Source organism: Bombyx mori, chromosome 5, assembly GCF_030269925.1.
Source record: "Bombyx mori chromosome 5, ASM3026992v2".
Taxonomy (NCBI): Eukaryota; Metazoa; Arthropoda; class Insecta; order Lepidoptera; family Bombycidae; genus Bombyx; species Bombyx mori.
Window position 1 is genome coordinate 12,544,300 of NC_085111.1, and position 20,743 is coordinate 12,565,042.

The following is a 20,743-nucleotide window of genomic DNA, read 5'->3' on the forward strand; positions in this document are numbered from 1 at the left end:
TTTTTGACATTGTAAGTTGGCATTATTTTTAAAGATTTCCTTCAATGCGAATGAATTTTCCATGTTTCTACTTATAATCGAAAGGCTCATAAGCTAAGTGTCATTCACTTGACAGCGACAACCAAGCAAAGGATCAATTGATCGGCACTGGAGCGTGTGTCACGTTTAGAGAAAAGGTTTATTGTGTGGGTTAATCTGCCCTCCGGGGAGGAACATACCACTAATTCTAATTAGGTCAACCGGCCAATACTTATCTACGTTTTTGTCCAGAGCAACTGATGTGTGTTCCTTTAGAAATCTAGCTAACCGATGAGAGCACGTCCTCTCCTTCGGTCAGAATGTGGCGGCACTCAAAAAGATTTAATCATCTTGAATCAATCAACTGTCTTATGTGCTTTTTTTGTACTTGGGTTTCTGTTCTAATTGTACCTATACTTGAGACCTTAGAACTTATATCTCAAGGTGGGGGGCGCATTTACGTCGTAGATGTCTATGGGCTCCAGTAACCACTTAACACCAGGTGGGCTGTGAGCTCGTCCTCCCATCTAAGCAATAAAAATTAAAATTAAACGAAGGGTTGTAAGCACGCACGTGTAGGTACTGTCTAATTATTGTACTCTGTCTAATTATGCCGCGAAAAAGGTTCCGGTTTCGGTTTGATGGATGGGACAGTCGTTATACTGTAAAAACTGCGACTTAGAACTCATGTCTTAAGTTGGATTGCGTAATTCATGTTGTTAATGTCTACAAGTATATGCTCCAGTGTCCACTTTACACCTGATGGGCCGTGAGCTCGTCCGTCCATAAAACCGTCCAATAAACAAAATTATAAATTATTCAGTTTAGCTATTTATTAGATCATTTATTATTTATCAGAGGATAAAGGCACTAAATAGGTCATTACGTAAAAGCCTTTGTGTCTGCTTAATTTTTTTCGTCTTCTGAACATCATATCGAGCAAAATCGAGGGACTGCTAATTAATAAGCCTTTGCAGCAGGGATTTGGATTTAAAAAGAAAAAAAGTCAAATATTTATGTGTTAGGTTTTTAAGTTACTAACATAAATTAGTAATAATACTTACTAACCAAATGTTATGGCTTATTTACTGAAATAAAGATACATAATAATAATAACAAATGACAGTTTTATTAAAATTAAAATGTATATTAGCCATAATAATCTCGGGTTTCGGTTTATTACATGCTAGATGACTCGGCAGACTTTGTAGTGCCTCAATCGATAAATAAAATACCTAAACTTTTGTATAAAATAAATTTAAAACAAACAAAAGGAATCCGTCCGACAGGGGACACATCAAGGGAAAAACAAAATTGTTATTTTTATTTAATTCCGAGAATTTTCATATATATATATATATCTACCTTTAAACCTTCTCTGGACTTCCACAAATAATTCAAGACCAAAATTAGCCAAATCGGTACAGCCGTTCTCGAGTTTTAGCGAGACTAACGAACAGCAATTCATTTTTATATAATACCTATATATAGATACATATCTTTATCTAGAGATTATATTATTTAAATTACAATTCGTTGGTAATGTTTTACCGATACGATCGGACCCACGAGTGAACGCGGCATGACAATACATTGTCGGAACAAGCTTTAAGGTAGCGTGGCGAACTAAATAATGCGCGGCGTTTCCTATTGATTGTGGCTATTTTGAGTATGAGCGCCGTCTGCCGCCGCCGTGTCGCTCTCCTCAGAAAATTATTTCACCTATTCTGTTGCGGAAATGGTAAATCAATTCGCTATGATCATAAGCATTCGAGCGCTTTATGTGGGGTTGAAACTTTGAAGATATAGTGTTTTCTCCTTGAATAGTTTCGCGACCGCTTCATTGTTAGTTTCTGAAGTTATGGCACGTGTTCTTGTAAGTTGGTAATTTCGGCGTTACCGAGTGAAAGTTTTTTCATTACCGGAACCGGTGACTATGTACTTATTATAAATCAAATTATCATTGCATTCATGCGTCTAAATTCTCCATTATCTTCAAAATCGTATTCGTTTTGTTATGATTTTCACATAAAATCTAGTGATTTTTTAATAATACTTTATTTGTTGTTTTGTTTCAGGGGACTTTTCTTTTTAATTTTAAAATTTAGTTCTAGTAATAAACATGTTATAAAGTACCTACTAAAGTTAATTTTACTATCTAAAATATAATAGAAATTGTTTTATTCTTCCTATCAGATATCATACGACACGAGTAGTAGTTGTAGAGTATGTAGTTGAGGCTTCGAACTGATTTGAGCATCGCGATATCTAATCTATAGGCTTCAATACGTACCTGAGCCGTGAGTTAGATTACTCTACAATTTCTAAAAAAAAACACAAAAACATATCCAAAAAAAAATCAAATAAATTGGCCTTCATTAAGAGTAATCTATATTATTAGAATCTAGACCTACTAATTTTTATTCTGATTTGCCAGTACAAGACCCATAATTCTTTGGAACGGTTGACGTCATATATACTGGTATGCGTAAAATTGTACTAATCAAACTCCAAAGCTACATGTTCTAACAATTGATCCGAAAATGGTTTAGATAATGAACCGAGAAAATAATGCGTATTTTTGGGCACCTTGTTGTTCTGTGCCGCCGTTTCTCTCATGTCTCGGGAACCCTAATTCCAAAGATGTATGTCGCCGTTATGTTTACATGGCATTTAGCTCGGTCGCTATGGTTTCGACGCAAAAACGTTGGATATGCCGGCATCAACTTAATTCCAATCACGTATCGGCCGCTCGCAATGAGCTTGTAAACACATCCCCATCACGCTAAAGTGTATCACAATACGGCATAGCAAATTTCATACATTTTACGAGTTGTTTATACGTATTAAGGCCTGATTTTCGTGAAGCAAATGCGGTTGCTGCGTTAAGAATTTTTATTGGTGCCGAATATTAGCCAATAACGACGTTATGAGCATTTCTGAACATATTAGCCTCAAATATTACTGCGTGTATGCGTTCATCGGCAGGATATTGAGACTAAGGGAATTTCATTATGCTGTATCTAAGCATTTTCTCACGGCATATTGGGTTTACTGTAGTATTCTGTTAATATAGAAGCGCACTTGTAATTAGTTTCATTTAATGGCTGCTCGGTGAATTAAATGAATAATTATGGTGAATAACTGCATAAAATTAAATTGAAAAATTGGTATTTAAATAATCATCCTCATCAGGACACAGACGTCTACTGCTGAAAATAGGTCTTCACCGAGGTGCGTCACGATCAGCATCTAGCGGATACCCGCGACCTTAGAGATAGTTGGTCCACGTAGTGAGAGGCCTATCTATATTGCGTTTTCCGGTGCGCGGTCGACACTGGAGAACTTTTTAGCCACAGCGGCCATTTGTTCTTTAATGTGCTCTGCACACTGCCACTTCATCCTCACAATCCTTTAAATAAATTATATATAATGGTATAGATAATAGTATCTTTAAATAGTATACAGATATCAGATTAAATTTTGAATTGCCGCCAAAAGAATAGAAAAAGCCAAAAAAGAAATGCTATTCTCCAATTTCAAAAAAATAACGAGCTATGGATGCTTTTTTAATGTTTCTAATTAGGCGTCCAAGCGGCCAGTAACAGAAAATAAACTCCTACATACACGTGTACAAGACTCATTTTGTAATTAAAAGTTAGATATGTTTTATATTTAATGCATTTATTGAGTTTTTTATTTGAGTGGCTATATTATTGCATGATTATTAATTATTGAATGTGTATATTTTTACGAACATTTTTTAATCATAAGAAATGTTTCTAATTCTATGACCACCACTGTATATATTATAAAGCTTTTTTCTAAATCATGAAATCTGGTTATAACAATCGCTTTTACTGCCTTCATACCGATCGGAAAGTCCTAATGTTGTTAGATCATAATATAGTATTCTATACAAGAAAAGTTTCGGGAAATCAATTTCCCATAAAAGGCTATAGTGTTGCTAGTGGCCCCTACAAAATACGATAAGGAAACTATCAGGCAGTCGGTTATCGGTTCGACGCACACAGGATAAACCTTTCATGAATAGTTAAAACGTGGGATCTTAAGGATACATGCACACACGAAATATCCGAGTAGCGTTCGCACGTTGAAAAGCTTATATTGAGAATGTTGCGAAACTAATATTCCAAGTCAGGTGGTTTCGCCGGTGATAGAGTTGTTGTATAAATAAAAATCTGTCCGACGAAGCGTGCGAGTTTAGCTTGAATGTATGTGTGAGCTAGGTTTTATTGTGATAGAGGCATGCGCGCTGGGCGGCGATAGGCAGCCTCGGCTCAGTGGCATCCGGCGTCACGCGGAGCCAGCCGCTGGCCGCGTTCCTCGCTATCTTGCGCCTCTACTTACGTAAGTGACGCGACTATAAAATAATCATAAACTTATGAAAACACTCGCCGAGCGTCTTTATACGTGTATTACGTGATCTTGAAAAATGTGAGTGGCTACGTTCCGTAAGTTAAGCTCGTTCCAACTTTTACAAGTGCGTGAAACGTTTGTTGTGATAGTTTGACGTTTTAGTGATCTTCAAGACTGTTATTGCTAATTAGGACCGACGAGGAGGGTTGCGAGGTAAGGAACGTGAAGCTCAATTACATAAAAAAAGGAAGAGAGAATAAATATTCTAAGAATAGAAAACTAAGTTTTCCTTTAAGTTATTCCATCATCCACGAAATTTTGTTTAAAATGATAAAGTGTTCAGAAATTAATTCCGAAATTAACATATTTTTTTAAGGTTTTTTTTAAAGTTATAACTATATTATTTTCATGGTCATGACTACTAGGGTGTTATTTGTCGAATTCAAATTTGAATATCGCGCAAAATACCGTATGAAATTTGAAAACACACAGAAGACTCTGAATTTATGAAATTAGTTTGATTTCGTTTTATTTTTATAACTACAGGAATATTACGGCATTCATATAAATAAAGCTGTTTAATTTCATGTTAATGAATGAATTAAAATTGAATAAACTTAATTCCTGTAAGATCTTAACATAATTTATTAATAACTTGACACGAGAGGCTTCAGAAAAGGTTTCGCGTGAAATACATGGTAATCTTTTATGTCCTCCTGAATAAATTCCCTTTATTTTCCTATATAAATTTGGGTAATATTTAAATACTGCGAGATTTAATTCAGTATGAAATATTCCTTGAAGATGTATTGAATATATAAAAAAAAAAAACATGTGAATATAATTATTTCGAGTCGTTGCAACATTCATTTTGGAGCGTGTGATACATATTTATGAGACAATCTCCGTGAAAAATGTGGGTCATTTGAAACGTCTGATGGAAATTCTGGTTTGTAGCGTAAAGATATCAGACATCTTTATTCAAGGGACATTAATAACAATAAGTGATTTCATATTTTTAGCAGCCCGTATAAGAATTTAGAATGTACAGTAAACGAATTATCGTTTAGAATTAACTCAAAATTTGAAGTCGTAATTTTTAGGGATTTTCTTACAAATTTCTGGGAGTATAATGTCCATTATATCTTTAAAGTACCAAGACGAAGAAGAGGAATATTTAAAAATAAAGCAAAAAATATGTGTAAATGTAAAATAAGAGTTTTGAAAGAGATAGTCATTATGATTGGATTTAAAACAAACATACGCAGAAGAAAATCGGTATACCCACGACCGCTAATGTCTGTTTCTATTAAAAGCAACTTGAACACTCTCTCGCTTGAGCTATTGAATTAAATTCCATAACAAAACCTAAGACGAATATCAAAAAAGTAAATTTGAAACTTGCCGTCGATATTTTACATAGAATAGTATTGAATTATTTCAATCACCTGTTTATTCAAGTAAAGAGTGTCATCTTAAATGAACAAGTTCAGAACAACAACGTTCGGATCGTTGGTCTGTCGGGGAATATCTTTCTTTGATACGTTCCCGTGTAGGTGTACTGGAACTTGACAAAAAACAAAGATATGGCAATGCCAGGTAGGCAGCGGCTCTGGCAATTTTCGGTAGGCAGCGGCTTGGCTCTGCCCCTGGCATTGCTGAAGTCCATGGGCGACGGTAACCACTCACCATCAGGTGGGCCGTATGCTCGTCTGCCTACAAGGACAATAAAAAAAATGGTGCTGGTTTCGAACACGATAATATAAAAAAAATAGTTGGAAAGTTCCCATTAATGTTTCTATCTGCATTAGACGCAATGTATTATATTACAAAGCATCATCTGACGCGTGGGATCTACGGTCTCGGGGAGAAGCGGGGTCATCCACCAGCCGCCTCTACGTTTTTTCCTATCTACGAATTCTGTTTGCTTTGTTAACAATAGGTATTTAAAAATAGGTACCATTTTCTACAATAAGAAAATAAAAGAGCAAATTTACTGATTCCTTTAACTCTATTCCTAAAGGGTACAGTGGGGTTAACCTAAAGTACTCGCGATCCAAGGATACATTGCCATTGTCTATACTAATATTATAAAGAGGAAAGATTTGTTTGTTTGTTTGTTTCGAATAGGCTCCGCAACTACTGGACCGATTTGAAAAATTCTTTTTCCATTAGAAGCCGATATTGTCCCTGATGAACATAGGCTACTTTTAAAATAAAAAAAAAATTTTTATTTTTTTGCTTTCATGTGTGTTTTAATGTTTCCGAAGCGAAGTGAGGGCGGGTCGCTAGTTGATTATAAAAAATGAAAACAGAATAATAAAATATTATATGTTGACGCAAGATACTTAATAATATGTGTTTTGAAGAATAGGACGGCCATGTACAATTCAGAAGTAGACCTCATGACTCAAACTAGGCATTCAAGTAGTGATGTCTATTGGCTCCGATAATCATTTAAAAAAAGGTAGGCTATGAACTGGTTTATTCTTCTGAGCACAAAATAATAGTCACAAGTCTAGTTACGGAACGGGATTAATGCATAGAATGTAAATGAATTTCAAGGTGTCGGTAATTATCATCAAATTTCGATCTCTGGGCGAACAGTGTTGGAAATTAATTTCCGTTTTCTGTTACAGAAATTTTTACCGCTTACTTTTAGGATCGTCCATACATAACTACATATATATAACACTTAACACACATAAGTCTACCTTACCAGCATCAAATAGGTCAGCTAAAGTCAGACACTAAACGCGGCGGTAATGCACCATCGCGGAGTAACCACTTTCATTTTTATATGCAAGCGAGAGTGCCAAAAGTATTGCGCACTGCGTCGTCGCCTCCACTGAATATGTATGGGACAAACTTGCCAATTCAAATTCAGTTGCTTTATTCGCCACATTGCAGGTCTTATTGAAATTTTGACGCTCCGTAATCTCTCTAAATCTGTTTAAGAAATGGGTTTTTTTACGCACTGGAGAACGTGGTTTTGAAATTTTTTAATTTTGTTCATCGTACATTACTTCGTTCTAAAAATCACTTTATAAGCTAAATATATACAAACGGTTCATAGACAGAGCCTTATACGAACACATCGATACGGTATGGTCTCCGATGTTAGGTTTTTCTGACATGTTTCTCGACGAGATTACCAATACATATTATTATTATAATACTTCGTCGTGCAAAGAACGGTAGATAGCATAAGATTGCGCGGGAGCTCACCCATGCAGTGGACTAAATCAGGGCTATAACGTGACGAGGATGACTGAATGACTGAATTGTATGAGACGAATCAAATCTGCTCCCTTCAATATTTTACAACCATCACGACCGGCAGTGAATTCCTGTCTGAGTGAAGATTCTATCAAGAGTGAAATGAATGATAAAACAAAGGAAATAAACAAAATAACTAAAATAGGCACAAACATTTGAAGCACCTTTATGCATTTTTGACGTGACAACGTCTTATAATTCGAAGGAGCCGGCTGCACGCACGAAAAAACATGACTCATGCGGCGTTACTTCGCTCTGAGGCATTCCATTTGAGGCTTGAAGTGCAAGAGAGAGTGCGCAACGAGCGACAAAGAGGCACAATCGGCCGCCGCGTTCGGCAGCGTTCGACAACTGTCTCTCTCCTACTTGAGTGAGCGATGCATCCGCGTGGACAGCTGCTATACAATAATACATTTACATGTTTTCGTCAAGTATGAAGTTCAGTGAAAAGTGAATGTGGTGTCAATTGTTTATAGCAACGATAATTGCGATAATTGAAGAATGAAATCATTCCATCAGTATTTTCTTATGACATTGTCACGTTCAACTATCATCAGTAAACTGACTTTACAGACAACCGACTTTTTTTTTATTTAAGCTGATAAATCTAACAAACCGTATATCTAAGTTGAACCCTTCGATTTTGCGAGAGCTCTTCTAACAGAATGTCACTCTTTGAATTATCTCTATTATAATTTCAAGAAATTGAATGTACAGAAAATAGCAATTTCAATTGAAATAAATCTTTCCTTGTCCGTACTTTGACAATATTTATCGTGCACCTGAGCTTTTCGGGATATTCCTTATGAATGCAGATATAAAATGTATATCAATAAGTAGACAATTTGTTGACCGAATTTTTTTTTATTGTTTCGTTGGGTGAACGAGCTCACAGCCCACCTGGTGTTAAGTGGTTACTGGAGCCCATAGACATCTCCAACGTAAATGCGCCACCCACCTTGAGACACAAGTTCTAAGGTCTCAGTATAGTTTAAACGGCTGCCCCGCCCTTCAAACCGAAACGCATTACTGCTTCACGGCAGAAATAGGCGGGGTGGTGGTACCTACCCGTGCGGACTCACAAGAGGTCCTACCACCAGTAGTTAATTTAAGCTCTTTTTAGGCAGCGGCTTGGCCCCTAGCATTGCTGACGTCCATGAGCGACGGTAACCACTGACCATTAAGTGAGCCGTATGCTCGTCTGCCTACGAAGGCAATAAAAAATAAAATAAAAATGTATTAAACAAACAAACGTGTTAAATAATTATGTAACCTTGAAATTATATTACGAAATTTTCTTCGGGAACAAAGTCATTAATCGTTTTAAATTTGTAAATTGATTAAAGACGTTAATTTATTAAGCAATAACTATCTTATAATGATGAAATCAATTATCAATAAATGTTACACACTCAACAGCCCCAAGATAGGACGCTCGTCTGTGCATTGCGTGCCTAAAGAAAGTACAAGACAGACCCTGAAAAAAATATATCACAAAAATACTGACGCTAAACAGGAATCAAACTTGCTAATTCACTAAACATCTCCGTGACACTGTAGTCAGTTTCACCAGCAGCTTAGCCGAATGGGTCCAATCCAGCGCTACTATGTCCAAGATATAGAAGACGACGCTTATGTCATTCAATAACCATTTGACCAATCATGGAACTATTTATTCATCAGATAATTAAACTGTCTCTTGTTCTAAACGCTTAGATATAAGCCTGTCAGTAATTTCAAGTGGGTATCGACAGCGAATCAATTTACATCAAATTATTCTGTCGATATTTCACTCGCATAGCGGTAACAGGTTCCCAGTTGTATTACGACATACGGATATTAAAATAGATTAAACCAACAAATTGGCTTGTTATTTGCAAACGAAGTTAATTGTTTCGTTTGTTTGCCACAATCTCATCAATATACTGTATTTTAATTAACGGTTAAATAAGTATCGGGTATGCTTTTGGGGGTTTTTCAAATAAGTTTACATTGAAAACACTAGTACTCACTTTGACCGTACAATACATAATACAATTGATAGTTTACCTTCCACGCTTAGTTTTGAGCGATTAACAAAGTAATTACATCAAAAATTTTTTAATAAAACACGTACTTAATAAACGTTCACGATTGACTTCGGCTTAAGGGAATATACCTATATTAAGCGCTACGACTTTGCCGGTGCTCAAATCTCGCAGGTATCTTCTTCTTCGTCGCTTTCTTCATTGGTGAAGGTCGTGTCCCTGAAACTTAACCGTTGCCTGTCTCATGAGCTGTTCCCATATCGTCCGGTCCTCAGCTGCTCGAATGGCGGTTGCGACTGGCAACCCAGTTAGAGCGGTTACTTGATCTCACCAACGGCTAGGTAATCGGCCGCGGGGTCTCTTCCCTTCTACTTTCTCGCAGGTATACGCCTATATATATTCTACTGAAATTGGTGTTTAGCACATGATCAAGAATGAATTCCACGATGAAGGAATAACACTATGTAAATATATATAAATCAAACCCGCAATAAAAAATAATTTGCGCAATTACTGTTGGTAGGGCGTTTTATGTGACCGCACGGGTAGGTATTACCGTCTCGTCTATCTTTACAGCAAAGCAGTTATGTATTCCGGTTTGAAGGGTATGGGACACCCGTTATATTGTACAATTGGGACTCCGACCTCGTGTGTCAAGGCGAGTTGAGGTCTGAAGCGGCATTAACGTTGTTGACGTCTATGTGCTCCATTAAGAATTTTAAAGCTAATGAGCCATGACCTAGGTCACCAATAGCAATAAAAAAAACGAAATTTCGCGTAATCACTGGTGGTAGGACGGACCTATTGTGAGTCCGCACGGGTAGGTACCACCACCCTGCCTATTTCTGCCGTGAAGCAGTAATGCGTTTCGGTTTGAAGGGTGGGGTAGCCCTTGTAACTATATTGAGACCTTAGAAGTTATATCTCAAGGTGGGTGGCGCATTTACGTTGTAGATGTCTATGGGCTCCAGTAACCACTTAACACCAGGTGGGCTGTGAGCTCGTCCACACATCTAAGCAATAAAAAAATAAAATAAAAAAAAAACATTTTCAACGCCGTTCATAATTAATGGAATTAAAGTTTCACTAACATCAGAATGTCTGAACTACAGTAATAGATAAGACGATAGATGGTTTGACGATATTTTTACAAATTCATGAACTTTAGATTTCTTTATACGCTGTATTTTTCTTGATCACAGAATTCATTCGTGAATACATTATAGATTTTCTTCGTTATCCGCGAGTCGTATTCATAGTTAAAACCGCTTTTACGGTTTAATATCCCGTTTTTTATTGTCATTGTATTATTCACGGATCAGTAATCAGTCGTGGTCCTGGTCAGTCGTCCTGTGACGTCGGAAATAATAAATTAATATAAAAAAATACCACATTGATCGGTAAAAGTATTTTTATAGATATTATATTTTATAGATATTTTATTGATTAATAATAATAATTTACAAAATTTATAGTGGCATTGGAATCCAAACCATAGCATAATCCCATGATTAGAGTCAGGAGAGGCTATCTATAAGGTGGGAATACGTCAAAGAGAGCAGCTCCTATAAATTAAGACAGTTAGTAGTTTTTTTTTTTTTTGTTAAAACTAATAGATACTTTTATTAAATTTCGACGCTATTGACTACTTCGAAATTTAACAAGATGCATAGGTATTTAAATATTAGAATATAATTATTATGAGAGGTAAAATAATTTAAGGGGGGTTTTGAGTAGACAGTATATAAATATAATATATAACTTTATATGTAAATGAACGAAACTAAGATGTCATGTAAATTTGTAAGTGGTTAATATAATGTTTTGTAAAAGTGTAAATAGAAATGTACAAAAAATAACACTATAAATGCCACTGAAACGTAACAAAGTCGTCGTGGACTAAAGGATAAGATGTCCGGTGCATTCGTATCTAGCGGTGCAATGGTGTTCGGATCCCAGGCGGGTACTAATTTTTCTAATGAAATACGCACTCAACAAAATTAATTTTCACGATTGACTTCCACGGTGAAGGACATCGTGTAATAAAAATCAAACCCGCAAAATTATAATTTGCGTAATTACTGGTGGTAGGACCTCTCGTGAGTCCGCGTGGGTAGGTACCACCACCCTGCCTATTTCTGCCGCGAAGCAGTAATGCGTTTCGGTTTGAAGGGTAGGGCAGCCGTTGTAACTTTACTTGAGACCTTAGAACTTATATCTCAAGGTGGGTGGCGCATTTACATCGTAGATGTCTATGGGCTCCAGCAACCACTTCACACCAGGTGGGCTGTGAGCTCGTCCACTCATGTAAGCAATAAAAAAAATAATTACCTGCAAACTATCCAAAACAACGTATAATAAGCAGTACGGGTAGTATTCGCCAGCCAACTGCATTAAATATGAGTTACACTGCTCACCAACAAACCAACAATGATTGAAACTGTGTTTTATATGAATGTGCTAGTAAATAAATTGAAATCAAAGTGAAAAGTAGGTAATGGAAAAATAGTTGAGTATCATTTTCTGCTTTGTTTTTCAACGAAACCGATACCGAACCGATATTCTTTTATTTTTTCTTTAGTAGCTATTGACGAGGTTTGCCTTTCAATAAAACTATTCTAGAAACACTATTTTTAGCGCTTTTTAATTGAAAAATATCACATAACAAAACAGAAAATAAAAAAAAAAACATTAGAGAATTTAAAACTCAAAGTGTCAGTTAATACGGTCGAATTTTGACAAGTGCACGGGCATGCGTATAAATAATAATATCATTCCGGTTCTGGGTGCATTTATCTTCTACCGTTGTATATTTATTCTAAACTAGCTGACCCAGCAGACTTCGTAGCGCCTCAATCGATAAATAAAATACCTAAAATTTTGTATAAAATAAACTTAACACAAACAAAAGGAATTCGTCCGACGGGGGACACAACAAAAGAAAAAAATAATTGTAATTTTTATTTAATTCCGAGCATTTTCATATTTATCTACCATTTAAACCTTCTCTGGACTTCCACAAATAATTCAAGACCAAAATTAGCTAAATCTGTCCAGCCGTTCTCGAGTTTTAGCGAGACTAACGAACAACAATTCATTTTTATATATATATAGATGATGTAATTTCAAACTATACCAATACTATTACGAGTACATACACGAAAAGAAAATTAAAATCGTAAATAATAAAAGGTGTTTTTTTTTTAAATTAAATCGAAATCCAATTTAGCTTGCGATTTTCATTGATCTGCGGATTATGTTTCGAAGTTGAACCGACCAGGGCAGAGTTCATTTGAAATCCAATCATATCCGTGAACGAATAACAGCTTTACCACACCTGGGCAGCCGTTAATATGGTTACTCGGCTTAATTCTGAAATGTTGAGAGCATTTCAGGACCCTGAGTACTTATCATTTAAAATTAAAAAATTTGCAAATATCGATTCAGATACCTAATGTACATTATGTGGTGCTTACTTATTGTAAAAAGTATTTTAATGGTACGATAGTGTTTTGATGGGATCTTATTTTATTTTTCCAAACACATAATTGTAATTTTTTTACATTTTATTCAGCTCTTCCCATAATTTGACAATATTATGTGAGTTTTGAAGACTTCTTAAGTTTTATTCAATACATCTAAAATCTCGATTCCTTTCAATCTTTTGCTATATCGAAGCGTGGCTTTATATTGCGAAGGCGGTGACCCCGGCTCAGAAGTTAGATAAAAGGTAGCCTATATTGTTTCCCGAAGCTAGAATCAAGGGTATTAAATATTTTCATCTAGGATTTGGTCAATACGGGTCAGTGGTCTGAGTGTCAAAACATGGCTTGTCTATCTGAAAGAGTTGCTGGCCCATATAATAATATTATTTACTATGTAACTTTTAGCATCTAACTTTATTAAAATAGACGCGCCACCCACCTTGAGATACAAGTTCTAAGGTCTCAGTATAGTTACAACGGCTGCCCCATTCTTCAAACCGAAACGCATTACTGCTTCACGGCAGAAATAGGCAGGGCGGTGGTACCTATCCGCGCGGACTTACAAGTGGTCCTACCACTAGTAAATGAATTTTATTCTACCTGTAAAAGGTACGCGAAAATTCATTCAGATTTTCCGGAGATGTGTGCGTGCAAACAACACACACAAAAAAAATTCTAAAAACCACTGGCTATGTTAATAAGTCTTTTATTTGTACTCTCTTTCGATTTTTATTACTTTATTTCAATGTACCGACACACTGGATTTTACCAGTGTATTATATTATGTATTGAAGTAAGCGGCATCAATCAGCGTAAGAGGTTATTTAAAAAAAAGGCCTTAGTACCTACGTACCTAACGTAGGTACCAATTAAGGTCCTTTTTTCTCGGACCGGGAGCTGAACCTCATAAGGTTTCCTTCACGCCTAAGGAGCGCGCGGTGTATGTGGGTCTTGACAGTCCATAGATTTCGGGAACGGATCGCGGGTTCAAGAATGTTTTTGGCCTTATTCATCAAATTACTCCCCTTGAACTCTCTTACCTAACGTTCGATCTCCGCCCGGGCACAGTAGCGTTTACCCGCGGTTAACACTATAAGAGACTCGGGGTGCCACCCTGAGTACACCCGACTGACGGATCGTCGAGACAAATGTCGACGACTAACGATGCCATTCTATGCGGTATGGGAGCCCGTCAGTTTACCCGGGCGGTGCTGTCGATATTATGGGATACCTCGCTGGTTCTGGACCAGCCTGCTAAGTCGGATCGCGATACATTGCTGACCGGGTTACTTTTCCACAGTACGTATGGTGATGACGGCAACGCGGACCACACTGCGAACCGCAGTCGGCAGCGCGTCGTCCCATCCTCTTGGTGCCAGCGCGCTAGAGTGATAGTAGCGTGCGAACGTCTTCTTCCGACCCTTGACTTGGTGGCGGCGACATGACGCCGCGAGGGATGAAGAGCTCTCCCTTTCTTGTTTCGCCGCTCACTTCTGCGAGATGGTGGGCTTGCAGAAATCGAACATCTCCTGCCAAGACCCGTCGCTCTCGAACATCGTAATGGCGATGGTCGACAGCGACAGGTCTGGTTCTATCTTTGCGACGAAGAAGCGGCCCTGCGGCAAAAGCGGGGTAGTGCGCGAGCATGTGCCGTTTCCACTGTGTTCTAGTCGCAACCACTGCAGTGGTGGGACTCCGGCGTCGGTTCTCTTCCGGTGACGAGCTGCAGATGGCGACCAAAATGGTCGTGTCCCGTGAACAGCTGCGTTGCCCGGAAAGTGAAACGTCTTCGGTGGCGGTTCGTAACCAGTCCGAAAGAACCAGGCGGATCACCTCGACGGTCCGCTGTCTGTAAGTTAGGTCTGCAAGGTGCAACAGTCCGCCGAGATTGAAGCCTCCGCGCTCGAACTTCCGCCGCGCCGGGACGTAGCTCCCATCAGGAATGGAGGTCACATCGCCACGCGTAATTTGCGGCGAGCGCCTCCGCATTCATGCCACAGAGAGGCGTCCAGGCGAGCACACATGTCGTCTCAAACGCGACAGTGCGGTGGCCACTTACCGCTCTGATCGCGATCACGCGTTGCTGAAGTCACGTCGCCATGTAGCTGTCGCGGGTCAGGAACGTTTGGCAACCGCCGACTCAGCGAGCCGGCGGCCGCGATCATTCGAGGATCCATCTTTTCGAAGTGAGCATCTAGGTTTCAACGACTACCGCCCTGCCCAGGTCTACTATGACATGAAAGTCATGCGTTTAGATTTAAAGAAGCTGAAGGAATGAAATTGGGATTATGAATTACCTCAAGCTCCCATCTCGTAGATAATGAAAAACCATGAGCGAAGTTAATAATAAAAGGAAATGTATATGTAGCCTATATATGTACGTATTATACTACATATTTTAGCCACATTGTAATTGTAATAATTAATTTAGGGTACGTTTTTAAAAACACAAACGCGTTTAACAAATTCGGTTTGTTGTTTTATATTTCTTAAATACTTACCCTAGCTTGACGTCGTACCACATAAATAGATTACAATTAGCAGATAAATAACCACAGAGAAAGGAAAAACAATTATGTAGCCAGAAACAAAAAAAAAACCCTTTTTGTAAAAGGATAAATCTTGTTCCTTCGGTTCTCTTTTTCGACATGAGAGGGTCAGCCCTCGAAAAAATCAAATTGTCTGCCCTTTGTTTTTGTCATTATAGTGTAAAATTTTCTTGCAGTAATAATATATGTATATATCGCAACAAAGTAAACTCTAATTATAAGCACTCAATTTATAAGCATACGTTGCATAACCGCATCACGATTATCAGTCAAACGTGGGTTGACGAGAGTGGGCAAGTTTTTGCACATGTGTACTATAATTTGGCAGAAAAAATCACGATACACCTTTTACTAGAGCGCCAGCCTTCATTACCTTGTTCTTCTTCGAAGTCAAATCGATAAATAGGCGGGAACCGATCATATAATAACGTATTAGCATTACTATGTACTGTTTTCAGTTTTTTTTCCATATCGACCTGTGAAATGACATAGTTTTATTAATATTTATAAAGAAATTATTATATTATACGATTATTTACAGCATACGTGGCACGTACGATAGAAGGACGACGCGGTGCTTATTGATGAGGCAATTGAAGGCCCAAAATATAACGTCTGCACAGGTTAAAAATGTCTGCATAACTTTTCTTTGTCTTTACCTCAATAATTAAGTTCACCAATCACTAGAATGACATATATTTGAAATAGTTCGTTTTGCATGCTTTCAACATGCTGCTTGTCTGATGCCTACGAAAGTGCAATTGCTAAGATTTTGTATCCGGTTGGAATTATTGGCAAGTCTGAACTAGAAATTCGCCGAGATACTGATACTACAGTCTAAATTTATTTTAATTAAATTAATTTTATTTATTTATTGGTTTAGATGTGTAAGCGAGCTCAAAGCCTAAAGTTGGTGTTAAATGTTTACCTAAGCCTGGTGTTAAATGTTTACCGGAGCCCATACACATATATAGCGTAAATGCCGACACCCACCTTGAAGCATGAGTTCTAAGGTCTCCGTTTTTACAGTACAACCTTCTTTCTTTACCGCTACTCTGTATTTATAATCCTTAACAAAAATGTTCTACCTATTTTCTAACCCAAGCCTCTAATTTTATTTATCAATTCCTGTCCTATAATTCCTGTATTCATATAATTTTGGAAGCCTATTCGGGCTGATACAACTATTCAGCTTATTTTTGATGCCAAACTATTATATTTTTCCCTTTATATGGTGGGACAGTCATGCAATTTTGACCTCCACATCAAGGTGGACTGCGATATTTACATTGTATGTACCCTCCTGTGACCCTTAAGTGTGCAATTTATTATATTTTTTATTCGAAGAGAATTTTCATTAAATATCTCGAATACTTTATAGCTTTCGTCATTATGGACCTACAGATCAGTATATTTATAGTTGGGTAGAGACGGCCGATTAGGTATTGACCAGTCACCGAATCGTATAGATAGATGAATTTTACTGTTCACCTTAAGACACGAAGTAGAAGACTCGACTGCAATCTTAAAAGTGACTGCTGAAATGGTGTTTCAAACCAGATCGATAAGAGCTGTGATATATGACAAACACTTGGTTTTCATAATTGGTCTAGACGGACGCGCTCACTGCCATTTCGGTTATTGGAAACTATAAATACCATAAGGTAAATACTCCCACTTACTTTGTGAGAAGAGATCAAAGCTTCAGCCGCGTTGGTATAACGGTTGCTCTTCACATCAGAAATTAGTAGCGATTGGTAGTTCGTGATCTACACAACTCAAATGGGCTTGTCCTAATAAATTTTACGTTGATAAAATCAATTTGTATCAATCTGATTTTCCTAATGCTGCATAGATATTTTTGGTGATGTATATGTTACCTCATAGCTGATTAACACTATTATTCACTTCAAGATATTCATTGCCAAATAAGTGGCAGAATATTAAAATGCACTTTCTCCATAAAATTATAAGCTAATCAGGCTTTTTATACTTCGAATTTTTATAATAATAATTTATACCAACAAAATGTCATAGCATACCATAAATTAATAATAATAGAATTAACAGAGTACCCTACAAAGGGTCCACTCGATTAAATGTCGTAAAACAATGGGAAAAGGCTCTTAATGTTACCGAGGGTCCTCGCTCTGACAGTCCCCTTTCATTGATGCACAGATAGGGAGAGCCCTATCAAAATTTAAATGCGGTCCATTTCGCTGTTTCGGACCGCAGGCTCGTAATGAAAATATCCTTTATTTCTTTTCATATTGGTTTTTTATTTGATCCCATCTCCTGATTATATTGCTGGTTCCATGATCACTCTCATTGATATTTATCGAAGCGTAATTTCACTGCAAATCTTATATGATGTTTCAAATCTCATTCTGCTGTTACTCCTAATGTTAACAACTGTTAGCGTAGACTAGTGGGCGTCAATTCTCTGGAGACACGTAGAACGCTTTCATAAAACCCGAGGTGTCATTTCCCTTTGAATAGTTCGTTATATCTGCGACGGGGACGAAGCCGCGTATAAAAGTCTCAGGTTATTCAGGCTATTACGAATAGTCCCCGCGATCCTTCCGTGTCAGGGGACCGACCGTGTTATAAAGCGGACACTAAATCTCACTCCTATTGACAAATGACGTAGCTCGTTATAATAATACACCATCGCGTCGTCCGCGTAGCTAGTTGCATTTTATATTATATTTCCTTAAACTTTTTTGATGTGTTCCGATCGTGGGACTGTATTGCTTCCTTCCTGCGAACCGTAAGGAAAGATTCAGATACCCTTTTGAAAGCGCCTCCGAAAAAATAGGATCGTTACGATAGCATTCGTTTAATAGTATTTTCCTTTTAGCAGCGTTTTGTAGCTACTTGTTATTTTTACTTTTCGTTTTGGTTCATAAATAATATATCATTTTGAATAAAGTTGGGTCCACATAATGTTATACTAGTGTTTACTTTATAGTATGTTTTACTATATTTGCTAATTTAATATAAGAACTAACGGGATATAAAATAGTTAATAGTCAAGTAATAGCCAATAAAACAGTTTTCACGAATAGCAATAGAATAATCTAAAATTAAATAAACCTTTGAACCTAAGAAATTAACAATTGAAATCAATTGTAAAAAGTATAAATACCTTGATACTGAAGGCATTACATGTAGAGTGAAGCCACTATTATTATTATTTAGTACACTATTATTATTAATTACTGGTAGTAGGACCTCTTGTGAGCCGCACGGGTAGGTACCGTCACCCTGTTTATTTCTGCGGTGAAGCCGTAATGCGTTTCGGTTTGAAAGGTGAGGCAGCCGTTGTAACTATACTGAGCTTTAGGACTCATATCTCAAGATGGGTGGCGGCATTTACGGTGTGGATGTCTATGGGCTCCGGTAACCACTTAACACCAGGTGGGCCATGAGCTCGTCCAACCATCGATGCAATTAATAAATAAAAAATCGTGATTCCCTCGTTCTCCTATTTTTATATAAATAATTAACTTCCTAATTAGCTTCCTAAACTTTTCATCCATACGTGATGAAACTTACCAAAATTATTGTTGGCACTCCATGGATGTTTTCTACAATGGTAATGTTAAAAGACGGTAGCAACGCGAGTAATTTTAAGAAATCAAGGTCTATCATACAATCATCAATGTCATAGTGGTGTGTGACCTATATTCACTAGATAACCATAAAAATATTTTTTTTCGGTTTTACAATTTACTTAAAACTACTGTTATTTGAAGTACCTACTTTTTTCTAATTTGCTGAATAAATACATTTATCTTTAGAAACACTTAAATACTATTAAGTGACATAATCGTAGTTATGTATAGGATATAATAATAATATAATATTATCAGTTTATATATAGAACACAGAATAGTTCAAATGTAGTATTTATACAACCTAATACTATTAAAAAACTAAGCTTTAAATGTTTATATTATATACTTCATCTAGATGACGTATTTACTTTTGAGTAAATAATTGAGAACTATAATTCAGACTTTATTGAGTATTACACGATTTCCCATAAAAATAATCATGTTATTGAATGTGAAAACATAAATCACGAATATAATGTTCTTATTTTCTATACAGAATGCAGAATTTATTACGTTCCGATAAATAGAATATAAAAACCGTCTTTGTGCAAAGGGTCATAACTCACCGAAATAAACCCTAACGCCCATTGACAAAAGTATCAACGTAAATAAATACATTCTTACATACTTCCCTACACTTCAACGGAAGTCCTCCAAGTGATGCTCCCTTTGTGTATGTTACGATAAATAAGCATTTTAGTAAACCTATTTCCTATTTGTCGAAGGTGTGCTTTATCATGATTCTGTCATGACGGTGTATTTTGAGCGTAAATTCTTTCCAAAGAAAGTGCATCAAAATGTGTCAATCTGCATAAAAAATTGTAACAAATCTATTTTATAATAAAATAACGTCCTGAATACATTACAGTTCAATGAAATACAAACAGTAAAATAAAAATCAAGAGGCAATCAAAAAATGCGTAGTGCATTTTTGAAGTTCCTTAAATGATCTAAATATTATTAAATCGACAAAGACAAACCGTTAAGTACCTCTACAGAAGTATGTTTGATAACCAATTTTTTAGTAGACGACAATTGACGAATTGTGTTATCAACAAACTTTTTTTTTAGAAAATAGTCAGCTTTTTAAATGATATACAAGTAAGTGTCCTTTTGTCTATCATACAATTTTTTTTTTTAGTATAGATAGAGCTTAACTCCTTCTAATTATTTTTTTTGGATATTGTATTGGATCATTGACCGAACGAACACTAGTACACATATTTTTGCAATAATTATACATAATTTCTAATTGACTATTCAAGAGCTATTTTAAGTGTATTATTATCTATCTTTATAACGGAAATGTAGTAGGAAGGTAATCGACAATATCAACGTCGTATTCACTTCAAAGGATGTAGCAAAGGGATTTAGTCGATTGGAAA

The 20,743-nt window shown here is 36.7% G+C and overlaps 1 protein-coding gene across 1 annotated transcript in view; it reads left to right on the plus strand.

Moving 5' to 3' along the window:
* Positions 1-4,321: 4,321 nt before the first annotated feature.
* Positions 4,322-20,743, plus strand: part of LOC101737164 (uncharacterized) — a 55,635-nt gene continuing 39,213 nt past the window's right edge. Inside the window, exon 1 of the mRNA XM_012693827.4 lies at positions 4,322-4,611. The gene's annotated coding sequence lies outside the window, so the exon portion shown is untranslated. The remainder of the gene's footprint in view (positions 4,612-20,743) is intronic.